This window comes from Pan paniscus, chromosome 2 (genome assembly GCF_029289425.2).
Source record: "Pan paniscus chromosome 2, NHGRI_mPanPan1-v2.0_pri, whole genome shotgun sequence".
Lineage (NCBI taxonomy): Eukaryota > Metazoa > Chordata > Mammalia > Primates > Hominidae > Pan > Pan paniscus.
Window position 1 is genome coordinate 75,832,269 of NC_085926.1, and position 23,177 is coordinate 75,855,445.

Consider the following 23,177-nt stretch of genomic DNA (forward strand, 5'->3'; position numbering starts at 1 on the left):
AAAGAAGACATGCAAATGTCAAACAGGCAAATGAAAAGGTGCTCCACATTACTGATCATCATAGAAATGCAAATCAAACCCAAAATGAGATATCATTTCACCCCAGTTAAGGTTGTTTTTATACAGAAGTCAGTCAAAAACAAATGCTGGTGAGTATGTGGAGTGAAGGGAACCCTTGTACACTGTTGTTGGGAGCACAGTTAAGAACAGTTTGGATGTTCCTGATATAACTATAAATAGAGCTACTATATGGTCTAGCTATCCCACTGCTCAGTATATGCCTAAAAGAAATAAAATTGGTAAATCAAAGACATATTGGCACTCTCATGTTTGCTACAGCAGGGTTTATAATAGCCAAGATTTGGAAGGAACCTAAATGTCCATCAACAGATGACTGGATAGAGAAAATGTGGTACATATACACAATGGAATACTATTCAGCTATAAGAAAGAATGAGAGTATAACATTTGCAACAACATAAATGGAACTGTAAGTCTTTATGTTAAGTGAAATAAGTCAGGCACAGAAAGACAAATGTGACACGTTCTCACTTATTTGTGGGTGCTAAAATTCAAAACAATAGGTGTCATAGAGATGGAGAGTATAAGGATGGTTGCCAGAGGCTGGGAAGGGCAGTAATGGAACAGGGGGATAGTGAGGGTGCTAAATGGGTTAAAACAATTGTTAGAAAGAACGAATGAGACAGTATTTGATAGCACAACAGGGTGATTATAGTAAAACATAATTTATACATTAAAAAAACTAAAAGAGTATAATTGGATTGTTTATAACACAAGCTATAAATGCTTGAGGGATGGATACACCATTTTTTATTATGTATTAGTCATTGCATGCCTGTGTCAAAGTATGTCATGTACCCCCATAAATATATACACCAACTATGTACCCACAAAAATAAATTAAAGATTGAAATTAAAATTAAAAGCAAAGGGAGGAGAGTATAATGAGGCATGTGTGACCCATGGCTTGAACTAGCTTTTAAGGTTAACTTTGGAATGTCCTTATCCAAGAAGAAGGGTTCATTTAGTCAATAGGGGCTTAGAAATTTATTTTTAGTTTATAAGTGGAAAAAAGAAGGATTTTTAATCCTAAGCCATAGCTCTCAGTCAATCAATCCCTGCAGGGAACCCTGTTCTTTACTCTGGAGATAAACACTAGTTTTCTTTTCCACTGAATAACACATTTCAAAACGAGGGGAAATATCTTGAAACTAAGAGGTACAGCCTTATTAAATTTGATTTGGTTTCAATTGTAGTTAATTTAATCACATGCATTCTAGAGTTTGTCCTCAGTCTTCTCCTACTTTAAGCCCATGAATCTGTTGAATTTGCTCAGCTCCCTGCTCAACAGCAGGAAATCAGAATTATTTTAAAACCTCATTGTGGCTGGGAGCGGTGGCTCATGCCTGTAATCCCAGCAATTTGGGAGGCCAAGGTGGGCAGATCGCTTGTTTTCAGGGGTTTGAGACTACCCAGCCAATGGAGTGAAACCCAATCTCTACTAAAGATACAAAAATTAGCTGGGTGTCATGATGCATGCCTGTAATCGCAGCTACTTGGGAGGCTGAGGCAGGAGAATTGCTTGAATCTGGGAGATGGAGGTTTCAGTGAGCCAGGATGGTGCACTGCACTCCAGCCTGGGCAACAGAGCAAGACTCTGTCTCAAAATAATAATAATAAATAAATAAATAAATAAAAATAAAAATCTCATTGTGTTTCAAACAAAATTTCTTTTGAATATCAACTGTATCAACTTGCATATTAACTATCATTTTGTTTATATCCAATCTTGAGAAATCTTTGAGGACTAATTTTACGTTTTCTGCCATTTTGGTAAACATACCAAATTCCATCAAACAAAATGCACAAAGTTCCTAAGAAATACATTTTCTCCTTGAGGAGTAGACTTGCTGTGTTAGAGGGACTCATGGCTACCAACCTTCTAGTTTAACAAACATGACCAGAATACTCTATCTTAATATGAGTAGCTAGGTACTCACAAGGCATCTAGAAGGTTAATACTCATGGTCTGAAAATAGCCACATTTTTTAGCTGGCCACAAATTACAGTTGCAGAATATTTGTGGCCATACAAGACATCTTCCACCAAGCCTGAAAAATATATAAATGTCCTAGGAGTGCAGCATTTTTTGTAAGGGTAATATTAATGAGCTAGCTTAGGACAGTGGGTTAATGGTCATTGTTAAAACCAATAGCCTTGACTTTAGTGAGTACATCTGCACCTTCCAAGTTTAATTATAACTCTTTCTCTTTGTAGTTACTTATAAGTAGAGACACTAACAAAAGACAATGCATTCCTGCTCTTGTTTTCTGAGGATGTCCAACTCTGTAATGGAGTCATTTCTAATAAACTTGCTTCTTTCACTGGGCTCTCTGACTCACCTCAAATTTTTTCTGCGTAAGATCTAAGAATCCTACTTTTTGGTCTGTATCAGGACCCTCTTTTCCAGAAACATCTTTTGGCAATATCATGAAGGGACGCCAAGACAAGACCCCCACTCCAAGGAAAACAATCCACACAGAATCAATCAGCTGGCAAGTGGGCCATCTTTTAGATTCATGAAGCCATTCAGGAGGGCAAGAACGATTATCCACTATTATTTAAGTGAGAGACCCTAGGGCATAATGTTAGGGTGAGAGACTCAGCCCCAAAAGTTAGAGGCCCAGGGGCATCATATTCAGATTAGAGGCCAAGCTCACAGGGTTAGAGGCCCTTGGGAATACTGAGAAGAATGGGTTTGGCTAAACAAGCTGTTTGCCACTTTCTCTTTTTGGACTGTCCACCTTCCGCTCTCTGTCCCTCACCTGAGTGCTCTGCATCTTGTCACCTCTCTGCTCACCGCCTCAGTTTTGTAGTAGCCTGGAGGCTGCCCCAGGAAAGAGGCCCCAAATAGTTTAGCTTTTACTTTCCTCAACTATCCTCTGACTTTTATCTGATTGCTTGTTTAATTTGCCACTGGTCCAAGTGACACTGAAAAAAGAGAGATGTCTTGGAACCTAGGATTTTTGTACCTTAATTATCAGAAAAGATCAGCAGTAACCTCTCCATCATTATGACTAGAAGTTGAAATGTGGTATTTAACAGCCCTACATGATAAGATCAGATATGCCTGTTTAGTGACAGCATCTTTTATGACAACCCTCTGCAAACAATTAGCCTCAAGATGGAGAACATGATACTTTTTCTTAACAGTTTTCTCTCATTTCTTAACCATAAGGTCATCTTTGATGAGCTGGTATAGGGCAGCTGTACCCTACTTTCTAAACCCAGCATGTCACTTTTTTCCTGAAAGAGTTTTGTCAGTTTTGTCACAGCAGTGTGAAAATGGACTAATACATTACAATGTACAAGTTACAGCCTTCCCATTTCCCCTGTTTGATCTGACTCCTATTTTGCAGCTTAATTTGTTTTACAGAAGAGAAACTAAGTGGGAGGAAATACATTATATACAGGCTTCTCTGATGCTTGGTCAGGATAAAAATTAAAATGGGCTTCTATATGTTTGATGGAGGAAAAGACAAAATAGGGATGGCACATAATTGATTACCCTTTTAATGCAAGTGCCTCTTAATATCAGGCTTTTCTTGGCTGGGGCTGAACTCCCCCTGCCAGTCCAAGCACCCCATAAGAACACAGTCAGACTCCTTCCAGTTCTGGTGAGGTATGCAACACGTTATTAATTTCTTCTAGTTTTCCAGGGTTATCTAGTGTTTGGTCATCCTCTTCTCCCTGCCCTTCAAGTCCTGTCTTACATATATACCCCACTCTCGAAACACCCGAGCTTCACTGGAACAACATGCAGTAGGGCCTCTTATCAGCTGGCAAAGTTGAATGTTTGCCCTCTCTGGGAAGTGACAGATGATAATAGGGACACTGTAGAGGTATATGTACCCTTTTTTATGTCTGAATTAGCCATGTGCAAGGAAAAACTAAAACAATTTTCAGAGGTTCTGTGAAAATTCATAGACAAATTTAAGAGGCTAACCTTGATGTATAATCTGACCAGGCAGGATTTGCATATATTTATGTTTACCTGCTGCATGGTAGAAAAGCAGTGCATTATGGGAGTGGCTAGAGTACATGCTAATAGGGTGGCAGCCTGCAACCAGGGATGTGACACCTATCAAATAGGAGGCACACCAGTGCCTGACCAGGACCCAAAAGAGAACTAGAATCTAGAAAAGACAAATGAATTAGGAAGAAAGTGGGATATAGAGAGAAAAAATTACAATCATTTGACTCCTTGAAGGAATAAAAAAAAAGTGTGATAAAGCTTTTTAATTTTTATAAAGTCTGGAAAATTACTCAGGGAAAAGATGAAAACCTAGCATTATTAAAACGGTGGATAATTTAGACTTTGAGGAAATACACTAACACTGACCCTGACCCCAAGAAGGGACAGGCATTGCTAGCAGTTTATTTTACAGCCCAGTCTGCTTCTGATATCTGCAGGAAGATACCAAAAGCAGCCTTAGGCTTCCAGACTCCCATGGATCAGATTTTAGACTTGGATTTTGCAGTTTTCCATCACAGGAATAGGGCAGAGAAAACATAAAATAAAGCAAATCTCCCAAGAGGCCCAGTTTCTAGCTGCAGCCTTGTGCTCTCCACCACTTCAGAGGCAGCCCCTGGGCCCCAGCCCTCACAGAGGAGGTGAGAAGGTGAAAGTCCCACTCTGTGCCTCTGAGCCACTGTGCCTTGGATACAAATCAATGTGCCTTCTGTAAGAAGGTCAGCCACTGATGAAGGAAATGCACTGTGCTTCCAAGGGAGCCATCATCAGAGCCCAGCAGACTCAAAAGTGATAGGGCCTGATACTTCCTACCTCTGCTCCCATTGGACTATTAGCTATCGAGAGATGGAGGAGATTCAGGTGACTCTTGAAGTGGCAGATAGGAGTATTAACTTCATATTAGGTATGGGAGCAGATGACTCTGTCCTGATTCAATACAATGGGCTCCTGTCTTCTCATGATGGACAAGCCCCAAAACACTGCTTATCATACCTTCTAAGTGGTCCTCCAGGGCCTCTGGGCTTCTCATCTGCCTTTTTAGTACTGTCTGAATGCCTGACCTCTTACTGGGGAGAGGTTTATTGACTCAGGAGACCAAGTCATGGTCAACTTCACAGATCATAAAGCATAGAAAGTGTTACTTTTGTTCCTGACCCCTCAGGGGAAGTTAAGAATGAGCTGTCAAATTTACCGCCTGAAGTGTTGTCTCAAGTAAATCTTGAGGTTTGGGCCACACAGGCTCTGGGAAACACACTAAACACCTCCCCCATTCAAATCCAACTTCAGCCTAGTGCTCCTCACCCTCAGAAAAGACAATACATATTAAGGCAAGAAGCATGAGGGGAAATTCAACCCCTTAGCACCAAATTCTTGCCATATGAGTTATTAAGGCCATAAGAGTCCCCTTACAATACTCCCATGTTACCAGATAAAAAGCCTAATGGCAAGTACAGATTTGTCAGAACCCTTAGAGCATTAAGAAATGCAGTTGTCTCCATACACCTCATTGTCCCCAATACTTACCGAGTCCCAGGGGATGCAAGCTGGTTTACATTCTTAAATCTGGGGTGGGGTGGAGCCAAGATGGCTGAATAGGAATGGCTCTGGTCTACAGCTCCCAGCATGAACGACGCAGAAGATGTGTGATTTCCGCATTTCCATTTGAGGTACCGGGTTCATCTCACTAGGGAGTGCCAGACAGTGGGTGCAGGACAGTGGGTGCAGTGCACGGTGCACAAGCCAAAGCAGGGTGAGGCATTGCCTCACTCAGGAAGCTCAAGGGGTCAGGGAGTTCCCTTTCCTAGTCAAAGAAAGGGGTGACAGATGGCACCCGGAAAATCGGGTCACTCCCACCCTAATACTGCGCTTTTCCAATGGGCTTAAAAAATGGCACACCAGGAGATTATATCCCGCACCTGGCTCAGAGGGTCCTACACCCACGGAGTCCCGCTGGTTGCTAGCACAGCAGTCTGAGGTCAAACTGCAAGGCAGCAGCGAGGCTGGGGGAGGGGCGCCTGCCATTGCCCAGGCTTGATTAGGTAAACAAAGCAGCCAGGAAGCTCGAACTGGATGGAGCCCACCACAGCTCAAGGAGGCCTGCCTGCCTCTGTAGGCTCCACCTCTGGGGGCAGGGCACAGACAAACAAAAAGACAGCAGTAACCTCAGCAGACTCAAATGTACCTGTCTGACAGCTTTGAAGAGAGCAGTGGTTCTCCCAGCACACAGCTGGAGATCTGAGAACGGGCAGACTGCCTCCTCAAGTGGGTCCCTGACCCCCGAGCAGCCTAACTGGGAGGCACCCCCCCAGTAGGGGCAGACCGACACCTCACACGGCTGGGTACTCCTCTGAGACAAAACTTCCAGAGGAATGATCAGGCAGCAGCATTTGTGGTTCACCAAGATCCGCTGTTCTACAGCCACTGCTGTTCTGCAGCCACCGCTGCTGATACCCAGGCAAACAGGGTCTGGAGTGGACCTCTAGCAAACTCCAACAGACCTGCAGCTGAGGGTCCTGCCTGTTAGAAGGAAAACTAACAAACAGAAAGGACATCTACACCAAAAACCCATCTGTACGTCACCATCGTCAAAGACCAAAAGTAGATAAAACCACAAAGATGGGGAAAAAACACAGCAGAAAAACTGGAAACTCTAAAAAGCAGAGTGCCTCTCCTCCTCCAAAGGAACGCATCTCCTCACCAGCAATGGAACAAAGCTGGACGGAGAATGACTTTGACGAGTTGAGAGAAGAAGGATCCAGACGATCAAACTACTCTGAGCTACAGGAGGAAATTCAAACCAATGGCAAAGAAGTTAAAAACTGTGAAAAAAAAATTAGATGAATGGATAACTAGAATAGCCAATACAGAGAAGTGCATTGCTGTAAAGAAATACCTGAGGCTGAGTTATTTATAAATGAAAGAGGTTTAATTGTCTCATGGTTCTACAGGCCTTGTAGGATGCATGGTTCTGGCATCTGCTTCTGGTGAGAGCCTCAGGAAACATTTATTCACGGCAGAATTTGACGTGGCAGCAGGCACATTACATGGTGAGAGCAGGGGCAACAGAGGGAGGGGAGAAGTGTGCCACATCTTTTCTTTTTTTTTTTTCTTTTTTTTTTTTTAGATGGATTCTCACTCTGTCACCAAGGCTGGAGTGCAGTGGTGTGATCTCAGCTCACTGCAACCTCTGCCTCCTGGGATCAAGTGATTCCTGTCTCAGCCTCCTGAGTAGCTGGAATTACAGGCTCATGCCACCAAACCCAGCTTTTTTTTTGTATTTTTAGGAGAGATGTGGTTTCACCATGTTGGCCAGGCTGGTCTCAAACTCCTGATCTCTAGTATTCTGCCCAACTCAGCCTCCCCAAGTGCTGGGGTTATAGGTGTGAGCCACTGCGCCCAGCCTCCACACACTTTCAAACAACCAGATCTCACATGAACTCTGGGTGAGAACTTATCACCAAGGGGATGGTGCTAAACCATTCATGAAGGACCTGCACCCATGATCCAGTCACATCCCCAGGCCCCACCTCCAACACTGGGGATTACATTTCAACATGAGATTTGGAGAGGGCAAACACCCAAATCACATGAAAGACAAAGGTTTTCAAAGGAAACAATGAGGAAGGTTACATAATTGTTTTGAAATAATTATCCTTGGCTACAAAAATCAATAACAATCGTGATGCCAGTCCATGGTTGGAAGGCAGTAGTTACTGGGCAGATGTCCTTACAGACATTTTTTTTTGTATAACGTTGTCACAGACTTTGTGCAAGGTTGTAATTTTTGTAGAATCTTTTTCATCATCAGGCATACACGCATGAGAATGCTCTCTTCATGGCCTTCCCCAGCTCGAGCTGTCAGAGTTTTCTTATTACTAGTGACTCCATTTTGACTCAGACAACTTTCACGTTTCCCTTTTGTGCTCCAGATCTTTTTCCAAAAGCATCACTGATCAATTATCTTTAAGTTTGGTTTTGATGGCCCTTGGTGCTAGGATGGACCTATTTTGGTTTTTGTTCTCATCCCACATTGAGGCAGGGGGTAATTGGCACCTAAGAGTCAGTGTCAAAATCCTTTTAGGCATATTTGGAGCAACAAGGGAAATTTGAAGGGAGTAGTTTTCAGGCTAAGTCTACCTGGAGTTCATTATTAAGTTCGATTTTGTCTGTTCTGTAGTCTTTTGTTATCATCTCAAAGTGCTGTACTGGTATTATTCTGTTAGGAGTTGTACTTTTGAAAAAAAACTTAAGTAATGGATACACAGTTTAAAAAGGGAAATTATGAAGTAAATAGTAATAGGACAATTCTAGTTTGCATAATGGCTTTGAGCCATTAACCTAGGCTTACAGACAACTAATTGAATAAATCAAATGATCACAAGGAATCAGGTGAGATGGTGTAACCACATGGCCTGTCTTCTTTTGTGTCTATAAATTTCTAATTTCCTAGAGAAATTTATCCAGGTACAGCATATAGTATTGACAATAACACAGTCATTTTCTCATTTAACCAAAGGATACTTATGAGCAGAAGCTATTGATTGTGAATTTTCATTCACATCATTATTCTGCCAAGTGAAAAATGTAGCATTAAGGAGGAGGAGGGGTAAAAATCTCATCACATGGAGTCTTGTTCTAATGACCTGGGAAAATCTGTTCTAATGACCTGGGAAAATCGGCATGAAAACATTAACTTCTCCTGCTTTGTAGTTTGAATGTCTTTGGTCATGACATCAGTTGGTTTGGTGAACTCTTTCTGTGATCCATACATCAGGCACAAGTTTGTTCTTTAAAATTTATCTAGTTTCAGCTCATAGGGCTTTAGTAACAGAGCAGCTTTTGCCTTTAGTTGGAGAGTTGTTGCCAAATTAGGAGAAATACATTAGGAAAATTCAGGATCTAGTATAATCTACATGTAGATAACAAGAACTTGAAAAGAATGCACACATTTACAATCTACTAACAGAGGCATTATAGTTTTTCTTTAGAAACAGAACTTTCTCTCTACATTAATTTACAGAAAGTTCAGGTTTAAAAACCTCTTGAGGCCAAAGCAAGGGAGGTTTTAGATTTTACTTACAATCTTAAAGTTTTTGGGCCTGCCAGGAAGTGACAATTTTTACTCATTCACTGTCAGGCTGGAAGCACTGGAAGCCAGGCATTTTATGCACATTCTTAAATATGATATTTCAGTCAAAGCCTTAATAATATAACCAAGGTTTTCAATGGTATTCTGTTTATGAAGAGAAACAGATATTTATTGAGTAAAAATAGAAGAATACTCACAAATGGTTTCCAAATTTTGGAGGAATCAAGTAGGGAGACAAAATGAATGCTTCCATCTTTGTTCAAAAAATTATACTTTACTGAATTTTTGTAAACTATAGGTAGCTTACGAGATAAAGTTTTCTTAAATCTGGAAAACAAAATATTTCAGAACCAATAATGTTTCAAATAAAAGTCATAAAAACATCATCTTCGTGAACCACTTAATTTCATGTAATTGTTTTGTTTTGTTTAATCTTGATTAACAGTTTTATAAATCCATCAGTTTATTTATTTGAGCTCTGGAGATTTTTATTTAGTCTACTGATCTTAAATTATCAAAAATTTTGCCAGGCACAGTGGCTCACATCTGCAGTCCCAGCACTTTGGGAGGCTGAGGCAGGTAGATCACTTCAACTTGGAAGTTTGAGATCAGCCTGGGCAATATGGAGAAATCCCATCTCTATAAAAAAAAATACAAAAATTATCCAGGAGGCTGAGATTAGAGGATTGGGAGGTTGAGGATGCTGTGAGCCAAGACTGTGCCACTGTATACCAGCTTGGGTAACAGAGTGAGACCCTGTCTCAAAAAATTTATTGGAATTCTGTGTTCAAGAGTATTTGTTATTTTCTATGAAAAGCAGTTTTGGACTACAGCAGATTGCAAACACTTTTGGAGAAATTTTCAAAACAACTGTGAATGACAAAAACTTGGAATAGCCATGGTTTAAAATCTGATCAAAGGTCCCAATTGACAATGAAACTTGGTTATTTTTATTTCATGCAACCAGAATCATGACTGACTACATCACATTAGGACAATCAGACTTTTATTAATTTCAAGTTATGCTGGAGTAAAACACTGTTTTTCTAGATTTTTCAGGACATATATTTCAGCATCAGGACATAACAGCAGAGTTGGAACCACAGAAAAAAAGTTACAAGAGTTGACAAAAGGTTGAAGGAAAGTTATCACCTCAGCCAAGCAGAATGTTATGCCTTTTTAGGCAAGAAAAAAGGGGAGCTGAATCTCCATCCTCAAACTAGGCAAATTAAATAGATCTCAGAAAGATATTTGACAGAAATGGAAATTGTCCGTAGTTTAGAAGATGGCTGTTAAGGGAACAGATTTCAGAATTAAAACTCAAAACCTCTTGCAATTTTATGAAAACTAAATCAATACTTTAAGAAAACCTTGTTGTTTTAACATAGGGGACCACAGTTTTTCAGGTTTGTATTAGTGTATTTTTAATGCCAAAGCTTAATCCTTAGAAAGACTTTTCTAATTTTATTTAGAAAACTAATAAATTAATTTTCAGAAGAATTTCATTTTCTTCTGATTGTAACCAACTTGGTCATACGCAAAACATCTTGCATAAATTCCCCTTTCATAAATGAGTTACTCAGACCATTGGTGACATGCTTGGGCTTTCCACTTTGTCCTGTACTTTCCCTCTTAAATAACTAGACATTTTAGTTTAGGATGAAAATTTACCACACAAGATTCTTTGTCATGTGAAATATTTCTTTTCTTTTCAACCTTCTCCTATCTCCGTCTCCCTATCAATAACTTTCTTCGCATCTCTCTCTTCTACTTACTGGTTCTTCTTTAACATTTCACTGTTTTTTTGCTGAATCAATATTTTGAAACAACCTTTAAATAACCTCCAAATTATATAAAATTATTACTTCTTTCTCAATAAAGAGCATATTTGTATGCATTTCTTATACATTTTTTCTTATTAAAAATTCATCCTACTTTTTAAGGCACACTTTTATATAGAATTATATATATTAGTTAGGCCAGGCATGGTGGCTCACACCTGTAATCCCAGCACTTTGGGAGGCTGAGGCAGGAGGATTGCTGGAGCCCAGGAGTTCGAGGTTGCAGTGAGCTATGATCATGCCACTGCATTCCAGCCTGGGTGACAGAGTGGGATCCTGTTCCCCCACCGCACAAAAAGAATTATCCATATTAATTAAAATTTTATTATTTTATTTTATTTGAGACAAATCTAAATCTGCCACCCATGCTGGAGTGCAGTGGCACAATCACAGTTCACTGCAGCCTCAACCTCCTGGGCTCAAGCAATCCTCCCACCTCAGCCTCCCCAGTAGCTGGGACTACAGGCATGTGTCACCATGCCTGGCTAACTTCTGTATTTTTTGTAGAGATGGGGTTTTACCATGTTGCCCAGAGTGGTCTCAAACTCCTGGGCTCAAGCGATCCACCCACATCGGCCTCACAAAGTGCTGGGATCACAGGCATGAGCCACTGTACCTGGCCTATATTAATTAGAATTTTAAACTTGTAGTAACTTAAATTATAGTGAAAACTTAGGAAGCAGGAAATCTGTCACATATCAGTATTATCAGTATTTTATGGGTGAGAACAATTTTATAGCAATATAGAAAGTCATATGGGTATAAAAATCCATATAACATATCCACATAAATATAACTCTAGGCAAAAGTTAACATAGAAAACAAAATTATGACTAATAATGTAGGGACCAGCCCCACAGGGTCTGTGGGTTTTTCTCCCCATGTGTGGAGATGAGAGATCATAGAAATAAAGGCACAAGACAAAGAGATAGAAGAAAAGACAGCTTGGCCCTGGGGACCACTACCACCTAGACACAGAGACCAGTAGTGGCCCCAAAGGCCAGGCTGCGCTTTTATTGGATACAAGACAAGGGGGTAGGGTAAGGAGTGTGAGCCATCTCCAACGATAGGTAAGGTCACATGGGTCATGTGTCCACTGGATGGGGGCCCTTCCCTGTTTGGCAGCTGAGGTGGGGAGAGAGAGAGACAGAGAGGAGACAGCTTATGCCATTATTTCTGCATATCAGAGACTTTTAGTACTTTCACTAATTTTGCTACTGCTAACTAAAAGGTGAGCCAGGCATACAGGATGGAACATGAAAGCGGACTAGGAGCATGACCACTGAAGCACAGCATCACAGGGAGATGGTCAGGCCTCCGGATAACCGCGGTGGGCCTGACATCAGTCAGGCCCTCCACAAGAGGTGGCAGAGCAGAGTCTTCTCTAAACTCCCCCAGGGAAAGGGAGACTCCCTTTCCTCATCTGCTAAGTAGTGGGTGCTTTTCCTTGGCACTGACACTACTGCTAGACCACGGTCCGCTTAGGACACGGGCATCTTCCCAGATGCTGGCATTACTGCTAGACCAAGGAGCCCTTGTCTTCTGGTCACTTCTCACTATGTCCCCTCAGCTCCTATCTCTGTATGCTCTGGTTTTTCCTAGGTTATGATTACAGAGTGAGGATTATTATAATATTGGAATAAAGGGTAATTGCTACAAACTAATGATTAATGATATTCATTTATAATCATATGTATGATCTATATCTAGTATAGCTATTCTTATTTTATATATTTTCTTTATTACACTGGAACAGCTCTTGCCCTCAGTCTCTTGTCTCGGCACCTGGGTGGCTTGCCACCCACATAATAACAGATTTCTAGAAGAGACAAATATAAAACCATCTGACCAGTAAACCTGGGTAAAATGTACACTGGCCATTTTGAAGATATTTCTATTTTTATTTGACCACTAATTTTAGAACAGTTTATCACAGATTCAATTAAGTCACATGAATTAAAAAGCATTTAGGTTAATTATTGTGTATTTCATGAGGCCATTTATCTAAATAGACTTTCTTAAGGGATTTCTGGATCACTACACCAGATTTTACCATGTAGACAAAACATATAACAAAATACATGTGTATATGCACAAACACATCTGACCACATATACACACACAAATAACAGATCTTATGGTTCTTTTATTTTAGACTTTTAGTCATGAGATAGTAAAACGAATCCACCAGTTTATAAAAGACAGTTGGACCCAAATTATATTTTTTGGCAAAATGTAAAACATGGCTAAAATTTATTTGCCACGATAGGTAATCTAATAAGTGCTGTGAACCACAGTTTGGGTAAAGCAGTTTCCATGGCAGTTTGACTTTTTTAAAAACTTTTTTCACCTTAAGTTTCAAATGAGTTTAGGGTTATATTTTCAATGTTTACATTTAAGCTGGGACTCGACAAATTGTATAAGAAAAATAAAATCTCCATGTAACCTTGAATTAGTAGCAAATCTATTTTCTGTTTGCCAGTGTGATTTGCTTGACTAGCAAGTGTGGACAGGAAAGATTTTCAGCGGTTTTAAATTATTTATAATTTTTATTTTTTGCTTTTGCATGGCAGAAATAGCAAAATTTTTGTGCTAGACATACCTTAGATTATTGCTGTAAGGTCAAGCTTTTGACCTGTTTGATCTGAGAGCCTAATTTCATAAATATTTTCTAGTTATTTTTCTCTTATATTAACTTCTAATTAAGTATTCTGTCATTGTACACAATTGTAAGTCAGGTAAACCTAAATTTATATTTCTTATTTTTTCTTAACACATGGTATCTTAGAATTAAATATATATTTCTAAATATTATCTCACTTGTTGATATCATGAAGCTGTTGTAATTTATAAAGCCATTAATTTGAAAACTCTTTAAGATTTGGGGCACAGGCCAGAATTCCATAAACAGTGAATGGGCAGAAGAAGGACAGAGAGAGGTATACAGAGAACTTAGAAAACTCTACATGTTAACTCTATAATTGCAGGTTTTTCAAATAATGACTATTGTAGATCTGAATTTTCCTTGATGTAATTTTCCCAGCAAGTTAAAAATATGAGCCATAATATATAATCAGCTGGAGTCCCAGAAAACCTAGCATGCCTTAATGTTTGAGAATGCGATTCTGTTTTTGTTTGTTTGTTTGTTTGTTTTTAGATGGACTCTTGCTCTATCACCAGGCTCTCATGCAGTGGCACAATCTCGGCTCACTGCAACCTCCACTTCCCAGGTTCAAGTGATTCTCCTGCCTCAGCCTCCCAAGTAGCTGGGACTACAGGCACATGCCACCATGCCTGGCTAATTTTTTTTTTTTTTTTTTTTTGTATTTTAATAGAGACGAGGTTTCACCATGTTGGCCAGGATGGTCTTGATCTCTTGACCTCGTGATCCACCCACCCTGGCCTCCCAAAGTGCTGGGATTACAGGCATGAGGCACTGCACCCTGCAACCATTCTGTTTTTCATTAATCTTGAAAGAGTAGAGAAAATCCTATAAATCCTGTCATGGAATTTCAGGGGTTTAGGCCAGTGTTTTAGAGGGTGACAACTGCCCTGGCAGGTTTCAGTTAGCCATCCTGACCCACCATTTAGAATGTTTACTTTTGCTCTTGGGAGACTTTCAGAAACAAGGATAAAGAGTCAAACGAAATCAAAAGAAACCAAGATAAGATTGTTCACAAAAATTTTAACCTAGACATGCAGATCAAAATATTAAACTAGGCATACAGACCAATTTGAAAGTAAATTCACTAGAATATATGCCTCACAGACAGAATGTAAAATCTGTAGAAACCAAGACTAATCCAGAAAGACACTGATCTTTATTCCAGAAAGGACTTACCAGAAAAGACAAAAAGCCTTTTATCATCTCTGGAGGGATGTGTGGTCCTTCATTAAGGTAGCTTATCCAAACCAGTTCCCAAATGGTATAAAAAAGCCTCTACCAAAAGGAGGGAGGCTTAGCCTGAAAGAAGACAGGAAAAACAGGCAGGAAAAAACAAGCTGTGAAAGAAAGCAAGGAGCTCAAAGGGCTCAAAGGTGAGTACTGCACACTGGTTCTGGGAGTAATTCCTCTCAATCTTGGTTTCTGAACAAGAACTCAGTGAAAAAATAAAGTCAGCAAGATTCTTGGGGGTGGCAAATAATCATACTTTTTGTGGTTACTTAGGGAGAACATCTGTGGGCTTTTGGGTTAAAGGACCACTGACATCATGAAAACCAGGGCAGCCTCTCCCAAGAATACTATGTTCCTTCTTGTCTTCTTCATTCACAGAGAGGATTCCCTTCACCTGAGAAAGCCAGTTTTCATCCAAAGGATCCACCTCGCACAAGTCCAGGGTAATTATAATGTATTGGCAACACCCATTCACTATGCTGTACGTTTTGAAAAAGCTATTAATTTCACTACATCTGCATTTAACGGTTCAGCACAAAATTACAGACACTGTGTGCAGAGTCTTTTTCTTGGAATGCTGGTTTCCTGGGCTCAGTCCTTTCTCCAGAGGTTTTGCACAATTTGGGGATTTTCTCTAAAGAATGGAGAAGGCTTTTTTTGCTAAATACAAAAGACAAGCTCTTGAGAGGAAAAATCATGTTTCGATATAAAAGTAAATGTGATTCCCAAATGCCTACTTTGAAAGAAAAGGGACAAAACTGAGGTGTCATTCCAGACAGTGTGATAGGTATGTCAACAAATGATAGGTATGTCCAACGGACACATCCAAATACACGCTTCCTAAAAATGGATCAATATTTTTTTATTCAAGAAATCTCTGTGAGCTGCTTTCCAAAATGGAAAAATCAATTATTTTGAAAGGGTAGAAAATCTTCAAATTTTCAGGGTAAATTGGAAGTTGAAGAACAATCAAGTCATTCATAGCAGGGTCTGATAAGTCAGGAGGATGAATGAATGGAAAGAATGCTGTTGGTGTCCAAAGGTAAACCTGGCTTGCTTCTGGCAGGTGTCATCTAAGGCACATACAATGTGACAGCTTTGAAGGGCAGAGGGTCTTGACATTGACTCTCCACAATGATATGGAGATCAGTGTGAGTGCCGGCATGTCGACTCCTGGGAGACTACTAAGCATTTGCCACCTCCTCCAAGGTGGAGGTCCACAAGAAGGCTACAGAGTCATTCACAGGTGTTGGCAACTTCCAGCGTCAGTGCAGCTCTCCTTACCTGCACAGCTAGAGACACAGACAATATTGGCAATACAGTATTCTTGTGGGATTTATTTGCTTCCAGCATAACAGATGAATTTTTCTCCAGCAAACACAACAATTCATTTTCAACAGGCACCAGTTCCTCCTAAATTTGGAAGATTCACCACGTCTCATTGTGGGTTCCCCCAGGAGCAGAACTTAAGACAAAGATTTCAGTGCACGTAGTTTATTTGGGACTTGATCCCAAGGAGACTGGAAGCATTGGTCAAGGAGGGACAGAATGGGACAGGGAACAGGAAGAAGACAAAATAAGGATGTGTTGCCACGCGAGTTACACTGCAGATGACTGGTGCTTACTCCCATGACAGAACTCTGGGGAGCCACGTCGAACATGGACCTCAGAGTTACACAGCCAGGGGACAATGGAACTGAGGCATGTATTCTCCAGTCCAGTCAGTAGTAGAAGGCTTTTCTGTGGTGGGGAATGGAACCCAGGCCAAGTGGGTTCTAGCTGCAGAGAAGGGGATACACAACCTTAGGTAAGAGGGTGCACATCCCAGCCATTGGATGTGGGGCTGGAGGAAGACATTCGGCTGGGCTCCTACCGTTTATACTTATTATACCGTTAGGGTCAGTAAGAGACAGGTGGTGATGATGTTGTCAGTTAAGAATAGCCATCATTTGCTTAGTTAAGTGTGGAATTGTCCTGGGAGTCTAATTTGCTAAGCTAATTTCACACTTAACTCCCACAGCTTGTCCACACCTAATTTCAGGATATATGTCAAAAGGAAAGAATACATGTGATATACAGTTATATAAGTTACATCAGTGGTCCCCAGCCTTTTTTGGCACCAGAAATGGGTTTCATGGAAGAAAATTTTTCCACAGATGGCAGGGAGGATAGTTGCAGGATGAAATTTTTCCACCTCAGATCATCAGGCATTAGATCCTCATAAGTGCATGCAACCTAGATCCCTCACATGTGCAGTACACATTGGGGTTCGTACTCCTATGAGAATCGAATGCTGCAGCTGATCTGATAGGAGGCGGAGCTCAGGTCATAATGCTCACTCAGCCACCACTCACCTCCTGATGTGCAGCCCAGTTCCTCAGAGGCCACGGGCAATACCTGTCCATGGCCCAGGGATGGGGACCGCTGAGTTATATTATACATACTATTAATATCTGGCTGTACCAAACAGTATTGTGAAAACATTTATAGTCCTGTTTGAGGGTCTTTTCTGAAGCTTTCCATTTACAAATAGAAAAGAATATTAAGGCCAGGCACGGTGGTTCATGCCTGTAATCACAACACATTGGGAAGCTGAGGCAGGAGGATCCTTTGAGCCCAGGAGTTTGAGACCAACCTGGGAATCATGGCAAAACCCTCTGTGTACAAGAAAATACTAAAATACACCAGGTGTGGTGTCACATGCCTGTGGTCTCAGGTACTTGGGAGACTGAGGTGGGAGGATCGCTTGAGCTCAGGAAGTTGAGGCTGCAGTGAGGTGTGATTGCACCAGCCTGGGTGATAGAGTGTCACCCTGTCTCAAAAAAAAAAAAAAAAGAATATTAAAACAGATACTGTGGTTTCTATCTTTTTGGTCCTCTCATAGCAAAAATCAACAAAAGAAACTAATGTATAACCTAGCAAAATGCAGCAAGCACTAGGAATTTTCTATTTCAGTGCCTTAGGCAATCTGACAGATAATGTAGTTCAAAAAAAGTGTTTGCTGTACTGTGAAATGTACATTTAGATATGCAGACAGCCTCTTGACACAGACATTGCTATAGTGGTTTCTAGCATAATTTAAGGCTTTTTGTTCTTGATTAACAGTGAGATGCCATCCGCCTCAGTGTGTGCCCTAAGAAATTAAAGAGATGCCAGGAAGGAAAAGTATTAATGAGGAGTATAAAATTCTACTTTAGAAAACATCTTGGCCAGATGCAGAGGCTCATGCCTGTAATCCCAGCACTTTGGGAGGCTGAGGCAGGTGGATCGCCTGAAGTCAGAAGTTCGAGATCATCCTGGCCAACATGATGAAACTCCGTATCTACTAAAAATACAAAAAATTAGCTGGGCATGGTGGTGCATGTCTGTAATCCCAGCTACTCGGGAGGTTGAGGCACGATAATCACTTGAGCCCGGGAGAAGGAGGTTGCAGTGAGCTAAGATCGTGCCATTGCACTCCAGCCTGGGCAATAAGAGTGAAACTCCATCTCAAACTAATAATAATAATAATAATAATAACAACAACCACCACGGATTTTTGCAAGGCTACAGAGAAAAGGGAATGCCTATACACTCTTGGTAAGAATGTAAATTAGTTCAGCCACTGTGGAAAGCTGTTTGAAGATTTCTCAAAAAACAGAACTATCATTAGACCCAGCAATCCCATTATTGGATGTATACCCAAAAGAAAATAAATTATAATTATTCTACCCAAAGACACATACACTAATATATTCACAATAGCAAAGACATGGAATCAACCTAGGTGCACATCAATGACGAACAGGACAAAGAAAATGTGGCATATGTACACCATGGAATACTATGCAGCCATAAAAAAGAATGAAATAATGTTCTTTGCAGCAACATGGATGCATCTGGAGCCCATCATCCCAAGCAACTTAATGCAAAAACAGAAAACCAACTATCACAGGTTCTCACTTATAAGTGGGAATTAAATCTTAGGTACACACAGATGTAAACATGGGAACAATAGACACTAGAGACTTCAAGGAGGGAGGAGGGAATGGGGCAAGACCTGAGAAGCTTCCTATTAGGTATTATGTTCACTATCCATTTGATGGGATCAATAGAAGCCCAAACTTAAGCACCATGCTATATACCCTTATAACAAATCTGCACATGTACCCCTGAATCTGAAATAATAAACAAAATAAAAATGTTTTATTAGTCTAAAACCTGTCAATATGACATAAAAATAATTATCAGGTTGGGCACAGTGGCTCGTATCTGTAAACCCAGTGCTTTGAGAAGCCGAGGCAGGAGGATCACTTGAGGCCAGGAGTTTAAGGCCAGCCTAGTCAACATAGCAAGACCCCATTTTTACTAAAAAGAAAAAAAAGAAAAGAAAATACTCAAAATAAAAAGCAATTGCCTTTCTTACTCCTTCTTCTCTCTTCATTCCTACACCAGTCTTATTTTTCTAAATGACAATAATTATCAATATTTATTAAGATTGTGAAATTCTAGTACTTTTCAATAATAAATATCAATTAATTGCACTGTTTCTAAAATCAGTATTTCAAAAACAAATCAATATTTCACATGGCCATAAAAGCACAAAATATTGATTAAAGTTTAATAAAAACATGAAAATAAATTATTTCAACTAAATATAAAGTTAATATAATTTAATTGAAGGAAAAACTACTTGAAAATAATTAAGGTTGTTCAGGTTCAAATCAACAAATTCCATGATCAACAATTTAAAATATTAAGGTCTGGTAAGTGATAGAATTAATGCCTAAATATGCCTAATTGACAACATTGCTAACTGATGTTTTTGTTTGTTTATTTATTTATTTTTCAGATGGTGTCTTGCTCTGTCACCCAGACTGGATTGCAGTGGCACGATCTCAGCTCACTCCAAATTCTGCCTCCCACGTTCAAGCGATTCTCCTGTCTCAGTGTCCTGAGTAGCTGGGATTACAGGCGAGCGCCAGCACGCCTGGCTAATTTTGTATTTTCAGTAGAGACGGGGTTTCGCATTGTTGGCCAGGCTGTTCTTGAACTCCTGACCTCAGGTAATCCGCCCACCTCAGCCTCCCAAAGTGCTGGGATTACAGGCGTGAGCCCCCACGCCTGGCCTGATGTTATTTAATTTTTATTTTAAAGAACAATCCCTAAGCAATTCATGGTGCTAAGTTCAAATAAGTCAAAAGTAAAGCAAATAACTTTTTTTTCTGCAGGACTTCACAATTTAGTTGGGATGAGAAGATTAAAAATAATAGTGATAAACCCTATGATAGAAAGAAAAAATGAAACTAAAGGAGTGTGGAGGAATAAGGTCTCTATTTTAATTTACGAGTTTTGCAGCCACTTTGTAGACATGACACTTGAATTTTAAATAAGTTAAAAGGAAAAAAAATTGACGACTTCCAAATCTTTCTCTCTCACCCAACTTTATTCATATGTATTATTTCTATTAATGATTCTCATAAGAGAAATTAGGACTTTTAAATTAGTAAATATTGGCCGGGTGCGGTGGCTCACACCTGTAATCCCAGCACTTGGGGAGGCCGAGGCAGGTGGATCACAAGGTCAAGAGATCAAGACCATCCTGGCCAACACGTTGAAACCCCATCTCTATTAAAAATACAAAAAAAAAAAAAAATTAGCTGGGCTTGGTGGTGGGCGCCTGTAGTCCCAGCTACTCGGGAGGCTGAGGCCAGAGAATCATTTGAACCGAGGAGGTGGAGGTCGCAGTGAGCCAAGATCGCGCCACTGCACTCCAGCCTGGAGACAGAGCAAGATTCCACTTCAAAAAAAAAATTAGTAATATGCTTAAAAATAATAAATTCAGTTCATGCTAACAAAATAGTATTTTAAAATAAAACAAGTCCCCAAATAGTTTGAAGAGTTGTAATGTTTTTACATTTTTGCAAAATGTCTGGCTTAACTGAAGACAGCTTGATACTCATATCTGCTTCTGAATTCAATCTGTTGCAATATGTTGTTTTGACTAAGTGTGTGAAGAAAATAGTGCCCCACACAGACATGAGGTTGTAGAAAGGAAGAATAATTTAAAAGAATTTTTGGACGAGGTGTGGTGGCACACGCCTGTAATCCCAGCACTTTCAGAGGCTGAGGCGGGCGGATCACTTGAGGTCAGGAGCTCGAGGTTGCAGTGAGCCAAGATTGTGTCCAGCCTGGTGACAGAGTGAAACTCCGTCTCAAAAAAAAAAAAAAAAAATTTAAGTATTTTTGGCCAATTATTGTTCTTCTTCTTTGATCTCCAAAGAATTGCTTTATTCAGGTTATTGCAATGGGAGGCATGACACCACATCATATGCTTTTTCTGCTATATCACATTAAAACCTATAGGTCTATTTTCAATGTTAATGGCTCTTTTACTGATCATGATTTTTATCATATTGGCATGGCCATTGGGAAAATATTGGTTCATCGAATAATGCAGATGTTCCAAATATTCATACACTTTATTACAAAATATTTTGAAATTCAGTAATATTGCCCTTGATCTCCTCAGAAAAACCCATGTTTTGAAAAATTGTCATGTTCAAGAATGCAGATACGTTTTCCATATTTTAATTTTCACTTGAAAACTTTTTACATTTTCAGTAACAGCTCAGTTATTTTTCTTTAAGACAATCTCACTTTTTTTTTTTTTTTTTTCAGACAAGCTCTTGCTCTGTTGCCCAGGCTGGAGTGCAGTGGTGCAATCATAGCTCACTGCAACCTCTGCCTTCCGGGGCCAAGTGATCCTCCCGCCTCAGCCTCCCCAGTAATAGACTGTGGGTAGCAAGCCACCCAGGTGCTAACGCAAGAGACTGAGGGCAAGAGCTGTTCCAGTGTAATAAAGAAAATATATAGAATAAGAATACTTGTACTAGAAATAGAATATAGATGATGATATGTGAATATTAATAATCATTAGTTTGTAGCATTACTCTTTATTCCAATATTATAATAATCTCTGTTCTACAACTATAACCTAGGAAAAACCAGTCCATACAGAGATAGAAGCTGAAGGGACACGGTGAGAAGTGACCAGGAGACAAGAGTGCAAGCCCTCTGTCACGCCCGGACACGGCCACCAGAGGGCTCCCTGGTCTAGCGGTAACACCAGCGCCTGGGAAGATGCCTGTTACTGAGCCGACCTTGGTCTAGCGGTAGCGCTAGTGCCTGGGAAGGCACCGGTTACTTAGCAGATCGGGAAAGCGAGTCTCCCTTTCCCCGGGGGAGTTAGAGAAGACTCTGCTCCACCACCTTTTGTGGAAGGCGACATCAGTCAAGCTCGCCCGCAGCCATCCGGTGGCCTGTCTCCCTGTGATACTGTGCTTCAGCGGTCACGCTCCTGGTCTGCTTTCATGTTTCGCCCTGTACACCTGGCTCGGCCTTCTAGATAGCAGTAGCAGAATTAGTGAAAGTACTAAAAGTCTTTGAAATGCATAGAAGAAATAATGGCGTAAGCTGTCCTCTCTCTCTCTCCACCTCGGCTGCCAAACAAGGAAGGGCCTCCAACCAGTGGACAGGAGACCCACGTGACCTTACCTATCATTGGAGATGGCTCACACTCCTTACCCTGCCCTCTTGCCTTGTATCCAAAAAAAACAGCATGGCCAGGCATTCGGGGCCACTACCAGTCTCCACGTCTTGGTGGTAGTGGTCCCCCGGGCCCAAATGTCTTTTCTTCTATCTCTTTGTCTTGTGTCTTTATTTCTATGATCTCTCATCTCTGCACACTGGGAGGAAAACCCACAGACCCTATAGGGCTCATCCCTACAGTAGACTACAGGCTTACATCATCACCCCTGGCTAATATTTTTTGTAGAGATGGGGTTTCACCATGTTGCTCCAACTGGCCGCAAACTCTTGAGCTCCAAAAGTGCTGGGATTATAGGTGTGAGCCACTGCACCCTGTCACACTTAGTTCATTTTTAAGTAATAAGTGCTCTATGAGTTCTTACCATTTTATCAAATAGAATACTGAAAAGACATACTTGGAGATCTAGATTTAATGAAAATTATATTTTTTACTGCTTCATCAAGGATATTCTTAAGTAACATGAAAATAAAATTGGCATGTTTATTTAGGCAACCACGTGAGTGTAAATAATAGAACTGCTACTATTGTTTGGAGCCACTGTCTTGTTTTGTGCTACGGTTTTACTTACTATTGCATTTGCACCAGAGCAGAGAACAAAAACAAGCGAAAAAGACAAGTAACATATCTGTATTATGATAGAAAGGGTCTTATTTTCATGGAGCACTCTGAGATCCACTGTTCCAGGTATAGCTCTCTCCCAGACCCAT

General features: G+C 40.4%; 1 long non-coding RNA gene across 1 annotated transcript in view; it reads right to left on the minus strand.

The window, feature by feature from the left end:
* The window catches only part of LOC117979699 (uncharacterized), a 43,641-nt gene extending 23,635 nt beyond the window's left edge, over positions 1-20,006 (minus strand). Inside the window, exons 1-2 of the long non-coding RNA XR_008624769.2 lie at positions 14,826-20,006; positions 9,341-9,470 (exon numbers count right to left, since the gene is read on the minus strand). This is a non-coding gene — a long non-coding RNA (uncharacterized LOC117979699). The remainder of the gene's footprint in view (positions 1-9,340; positions 9,471-14,825) is intronic.
* Positions 20,007-23,177: the final 3,171 nt, after the last annotated feature.